Source organism: Etheostoma cragini, chromosome 24, assembly GCF_013103735.1.
Source record: "Etheostoma cragini isolate CJK2018 chromosome 24, CSU_Ecrag_1.0, whole genome shotgun sequence".
NCBI lineage: Eukaryota > Metazoa > Chordata > Actinopteri > Perciformes > Percidae > Etheostoma > Etheostoma cragini.
Window position 1 is genome coordinate 533662 of NC_048430.1, and position 7163 is coordinate 540824.

Genomic DNA, 7163 nt, shown 5'->3' on the forward strand with positions numbered 1-7163 from the left:
AACAACAACAACAAGTCCATGGTTCCCCTCCTCGGGCCCTGCTTCCTGTCTGTTGCCGCGACAACGGAGGGATGCTGACAGGCCAGCCGGCAGTTGGCCCTGGTCCAAAGCCTGACCAATAAGAGAGCAGCTTAAACTACCATAGCAACAGCCAGAGAGCCAATCGGTGGCCCTGTCTATTCCCCTTGAATGTGCTCGTATATGTCAGTGTCTGTGTGTATGTGTGTATGTGTGTGTGTGTGTGTGTATGTCTGTGTATGTCTGTGTGTGTGTGTGTGTGTGTGTGTGTGTGTGTGTATATGTGTGTGTGTGTGTATATGTGTGTGTGTGTGTGTGTACGTATGTCTGTGTGTATGTATGTCTGTGTATGTGTGTGTGTGTGTGTGTATGTCTGTGTGTGTGTGTATTTATGTCTGTGTATGTCTTTGTGTGTGTGTATATGTGTGTGTGTGTGTGTGTGTGTGTGTATGTCTGTGTGTGTTTGTATTTATGTCTGTGTATGTCTGTGTGTGTGTGTGTATTTATGTCTGTGTATGTCTGTGTGTGTGTGTGTGTCTGTGTGTGTGTATGTGTGTGTGTGTATGTCTGTGTATGTCTGTGTATGTGTGTGTGTGTGTGTGTGTGTGTGTGTGTGTTATAAAAGACGGTTCTGCTACTATAGAAACTGTCCTTTTAATCAGCATGTTTTCAAAAACATTTGAAGGACCAAACCAGAAGTCTGCTACACTTATTATCATAATCAATTCATTTATTTACCCTAAAAAGATGTGAGTATTATATAGGTGAGTATTTCACACAAAAAAAGCCAGAATGACGTCTTCAAACTGCCTATTCTCTCGGTAAAAAACAACAACCACCACCAAGCAGTGAATTTAACATCTGTGTATCTGAGATTTGGACCCAAAAAACAACCAGCAACGTAAAGGCAGCAGGTAAACACGGTGTTAATGACGCAGATTTACATTTTTAAGAACAATTGTCATGTTTCAGGACGGGGTTTTGCGTAACATGAGGCTCAGGTGCAGCAGTGCAGCCGTTTTGGGCTCCACCCCACCCCAAATTAATGAAAAACCAACGTGAGCATCGACTAAAAGACCTTTCTCACATCTAATGATTGTAGCTGGTCCCCGGTGGACTTCTTTGACACGTTTTGAGCATCTGGTCCAGCTTTTCCAGCATTTTAGACACAGATATGGTCAAAATAATGGTCCGAAATAATGTGAAATTGCATTTGTATGTAACGGACGTTCAATAATATCCCAAAAAGTCTCTCAGTTAGGTGTTAAACGATTCATTCAAGAGCTATGTTGTGTCACAATCAAATGCAAAAGAAGTTCATTTAATTTATATGCTCACGTAATTACATAATCTTTGCAGTTTAACCCTCATGTTGTCAAAAATGGGTGAAAATGTCGACATTAGAAACAACAAATAACTTAAAAAACATTGAAAAAAAGCACCCACAACACTGAAAAAGTGACAAAAATGTCAGAAATCGCGATATTAATGCTTCATGGTTGACGGGAAGACAACACAAGGATTAAAAGCTTTTAACTCATTTACCGGAGTAACACCATCAGCTTGACTTCACCTTTTATTCAGCTTCACCCTCTTAAGAATATATCTTAAATTCTCTGTTAATGCCGTTTTTTTCGGGTCACATTCACACGTCTGTCTCTTGTTGATTTTGCCAACTCGCTCTCTGAAGGTTTCATAACCCCGTGACTCATCATATCTGATCACAATGCACGTATTTAAAAACTCGTTTGGGCCAAATTCTCCTCTGTTGGGTGATAAAGGTTCAGAGCCCGAGATATAAAACACATTCACTGACAAGACAACACGCATGCTGCATTTCATCAATAACCGAACGACAAGTGGTTCTACTTTGTCCCAATACTAGTACAAACCGTAGTTACTGGTTAAATAAACGACCTATGGGAGCGTTTTTTTGGGAGAGGACAGTCTCTCACTGAAAGAGGTTCAGCTGTACTCATTTTACTTTCATTATTATTCCTCACAAACGAACCCACGAAGCCGTCATTACTAATGCACTCAAATAAAAAGCAGTTTAAAGGCCACCGTTACATCAATGTTAACCCACATGCGCAAAATGACCACACACACACTTCCCACTACGAATACGGAGGACGGTGTAACTAAAGACCTTCAACCTTAAACATTTAAGTATTTCTACTTCCGTAACCAGCAAAATTCCCCCTAAAATATTGCCCAAGTATCACAAAAGTACTGTATTTACAAGTAAAGTAGTACTGTGTTAAGGTATGAGAAGGCAACACTACAGGAAACCACGTATTTATAAAACTGGAAATGATCAAAGCCGTTTTCCATCAATCAACTAAGTGATTTGATCTCTTTCGACTGGATTTTTCCAGATCTATACATTCACTTAAATTTGAATCCTTCGTTTCACCAACTTCTTCCTCTCTTTCATCATTCTCAATGCCTTCAAAGAGTTTGAGTTCAGACACATTCAGTCATGTTCTACTCCCTCAAAGACTTCTTACAGCCTATTTATCTCAGATACTAGTCAGAATAGGAACTTAGCTTAGCATCCAGGCTACTAATCTTAGTCCTGCCCCCCATAAGACACTGATATAGTACCTATGTAAGACAGCAGCTGAGCTCATAAGCTCTCTCTGCAGAGACAAGCATGTAGTGATGTAGTGATGTAATTAGGCTTTTTGTTGTGTCTGCTGTGGGTTTAAAGCAGGTGGGCAGAAGCTCCGCACATCTGCACAGCAGAAGTGGCGTAAGGGTTAAGAGGAAGACACATCTGGAAAGGGAGAAGAGGTAAAGTGACAGAGAAGGGAGAGAAGGAGAGGGAGGAGGAAAAGCAAACAACGCCAGTGGCCTTGCCACCATGTTGTGTTATGTAACCGTCTCATAATGCATTACTCACTGCTTCCCAAATCTCTTAGCATGGGCAACCATTCCCATGATTCAAATCAAGGAAAAACACCATTCTCCGCGTTCTTTCTAGTGTTGCAACTGACGACTTTTTCATTTTCTAGATCTAAATCAACTGTTTGATGTTACAAAAAAAAAGCTTAAGACACTTTTTCACTTCATTCACAATAACCGAGTCCTGAATATCGGCAGCTTGTTCAGTCTAAAACACGACAATCGCTAAAGTTTTGGTTCAATCTCACTACAAAACAAATGTCCTGTATGTCTACGTTTTAACGTGTCATCACTGAGTGTAGATGAGACACTACTGCACTATACTATATATTATACTACACTAATACTGCACTATACTATATATTATACTACACTAATACTGCACTATACTATATATTTTATACTAAACTAATACTGCATTAAGTCCAACCTGCACAGTTGGTTTGTTTACATTTAGCATGTTATTTAAGCAGTTGCACATTTTGTTTTCCCATCCTGTGTTTATTCAAATATTTTTTATTTTATTTTATATTATTTCTATTTTTATTATTTCATGTATATTGCATTGTAGTATTTCATTACATTTATATTCTGTGTTGTGTGACTGATTTTGCTGCTGCAACACTGAAATTTCCTATTTTTCTTGGATCAATAAACATCTATCTACCTCCATATCTATCTATCTACCTCCATATCTATCTATCTATCTATCTATCTTTCTATCTATCTATCTATCTATCCATCTATCTATCTCCATATCTATCTATCTATCTATCCATCTATCTATCTCCATATCTATCTATCTCTCTATCTCTCTATCTATCTCCATATCTATCTATCTCTCTATCTATCTCCATATCTATCTATCTCCATATCTATCTATCTCTCTATCTATCTCCATATCTATCTATCTATCTATCTATCTATCTATCTATCTATCTATCTATCTATCTATCTCCATATCTATCTATCTCTCTATCTGTCTATCTATCTCTCCATCTATCTATCTCCATATCTATCTATCTCTCTATCTGTCTATCTATCTCCATATCTATCTATCTCCATATATATCTATCTATCTATCTATCTATCTATCTATCTATCTCCATATATATCTATCTATCTATCTATCTATCTATCTATCTCCATATCTATCTATCTATCTATCTATCTCTCTATCTCCATATCTATCTATCTCTCTATCTGTCTATCTATCTCTCCATCTATCTATCTATCTCTCTATCTGTCTATCTATCTCCATATCTATCTATCTCCATATCTATCTATCTATCTATCTATCTATCTCTCTCTATCTATCTATCTACATATCTATCTATCTATCTATCTATTCTCATTGACAGCTGATTTAATAATCTCTAGTTCCTAGTAGGATTTGCATCTTTTCTTCATCTTATGTGATAATCAACATAATATTTGGTGTTTTTTGATATTTGAAGATGTCACGCTTTGACTTCAGGGAATTATGACAGACATTTATCTGCATATTAATCGCAAAGTTGCATCCTTACATTGTTTGAGGAAATATCCAACTTCATTCACAATAACTGGGCCTGTGTTGTTTAGTCTTTACTGAGCAGAAGGTTTGGATATCGTTAAGCAAAATTAAATTATAAAAATTGTGTTTTCAGCAATAAATGATGCCGTAAAACAAGCAAAAACTTTCTTGGAATTGTTAATTTGAACAAATTGAAAATCAACACTTTCATTGATGCTTTTTAATCAATGTTTTTAACTTTTTAACTTAAGTTTTGTCTCCTTTTTAAACTGTTTTAATGCCTTTTTTATGCGTAACACTAACTTATTAACTTTAGTTTTACAGTTATTTTTGGAATTTGTGGTCAATAAACCTCATTTACAGGAAATTATACCTAATGTTTGAGTTAGAAAAGCAGAAATTAGGAATTATTGAGACTAAAATTAAAGGAATGGATGTTGATGATAATCACAGACTGGAATATGTCAACTTTTACTCAATACTATTTCAACAACACTTCCATTTGTTTTACAATGCTATAAAATTGAATAAGACGCCCCAAAATTAATGAAAGTAGAGATTTGTACTTGGCAAAGAGCGTTGGGTGGAATCAATCATGTTATTTTGGGGAATTACAAAGAACATTGATAGAGGACAACATGAGGACAACATGAGGACAACATGAGGACAACATGAGGGCAACATGAGGACAACATGAGGACAACATGAGGACAACAAGAAGACAACATGAGGACAACAAGAAGACAACATGAGGACAACAAGAAGGCAACATGAGGGCAACATGAAGACATCATGAGGACAACATGAGGGCAACATGAGGGCAACATGAAGACAACATGAGGGCAACATGAGGACAAGATGAGGACAACATGAGGACAACAAGAAGACAACATGAGGACAACATGAGGACAACATGAGGGCAACATGAGGGCAACATGAAGACAACATGAGGGCAACATGAGGACAACATGAGGACAACAAGAAGACAACATGAGGACAACAAGAAGACAACATGAGGACAACAAGAAGACAACATGAGGACAACATGAGGGTTAAACTACAACTGCATCAAGAGTACAACCTGATCTGAAGTCATGATGTCCAGGAAGTGAAATCTCCTCGTCTCTCCATCACTGACCTGCCGAGGCTGCAACATGTCCTCATCCGAAAACCTGTCCTCCCTGTCCACGCTGTGTGGACGCCGCCAGGGGAACGAGACAACGAGCAGGAGCATATGATGCACCCGGAGCTCTCTCTGACACCCGAGGTATCAGACTGGAGGCCGAGTCTGCCAAAAACAGCTATGAGCCAGCTGCCTGCCCGTGTGTCACCGGCTCACATGTCAGCTCCTGGGACGAGAGAGGCTGTCGCCAGTCGTCCGGCCGATAACCCGGCACGTCCTCCGCCCGTCCCTCGGCACATGGTGATCAATATCAATACTGCCGGGGGTGCAGGGGGGAGCGTGACAGGGGAGGATGTGGCCAGTGGTAGCAGGGTTGTTTGTGTGATGTGTGTGTGTGTATGTGTGTGTGTCATCACGTGTCTCAGTTACAGAAACATGGAGGCAGGTCAGATGGGTCAGGACATGGCATGACAGAGCAGCTCCAGCTGCAGCAGCAGGACAATGCTGCAGACGGAGGCATGACAGAGGAGCTCCAGCAGCAGGACGATGCTGCAGACGGAGGCATGACAGAGGGGCTCCAGCAGCAGGACAATGCTGCAGACGGAGGCATGACAGAGGGGCTCCAGCAGCAGGACGATGCTGCAGACGGAGGCATGACAGAGGGGCTCCAGCAGCAGGACAATGCTGCAGACAGAGGCATGACAGAGGAGGTCTGCTTTCCAGGATCTTATGGAAATACTCAACTAAAAACTTTTTCAGGTTTTAGGTTAGCGTTTAATTCGGGGAATGAGTTACGAACTTGATTTTCAAGAAATACTGTATCTGTATCTAATCTTCTTAACGTTGGAAGTCCAAACGCTAGTCTCTGTCGATCTGGATCAAACTACATTCTGTCTGCAGCGCAATAAAAAATATTTAAACCCATTTTGCTTAGTTTCAGCTAATATTCCTGATTAAAATAAGTGCATTTCCATGTACGTTTTGGGGTTTTAAGTAAAATCACTTACATTTTAGGATAGAAAATGTTGTTAAAGGAATAGTTTGACATTTGGGGAAAAATGTCCGTTTTGATTTCTTTATTAAAACTGCAGAAATCATTAATAAAGTTGATTCCTAATTGCTCAGGATCTTCCAAATTTTTTCAATTCAGCTCTAAATATTTGTTCTTTCTCATAGAAACAGAGAGATTTCACATCTTCCTTCAAATCTACACCTCGGGCCAAAAGCTAGAGCCTTAAAAAGTGCAACTCACAGGTCTTTTTTTAACAGAACCAGAACAGCACGACGAAGACCGCCGGCGCCCGGAGGCCGAGGCGTTCTCACACCTCCTCAGACGCTCTCTGAGCAGGTTGCATAAGGCCGCTGGCTTCACCCCCTCTCCGTCAAAGCCCCAAAAACCCAGATAACCCAAATATATCACTTCTGCTCAAGCAGTCATGAAAAAGCCCACCACCTACAATATTAGCGCATAACATAATAGTCAATAAATGAGACCATAAACAACATAATGTGGCTCCTACACTCTGATTGGACCGAAGGTGGAGAATCTGGTGTTGGGGACGCGGTGAGAAGACGAGGAAGACACAGAGGTCTTTGTCC

At 39.8% G+C, this 7163-nt stretch overlaps 1 protein-coding gene across 1 annotated transcript in view; it reads right to left on the reverse strand.

The window, feature by feature from the left end:
- The window catches only part of tmem198b (transmembrane protein 198b), an 11679-nt gene extending 6058 nt beyond the window's left edge, over window positions 1-5621 (reverse strand). Inside the window, exon 1 of the mRNA XM_034865058.1 lies at window positions 5523-5621. The gene's annotated coding sequence lies outside the window, so the exon portion shown is untranslated. The remainder of the gene's footprint in view (window positions 1-5522) is intronic.
- Window positions 5622-7163: the final 1542 nt, after the last annotated feature.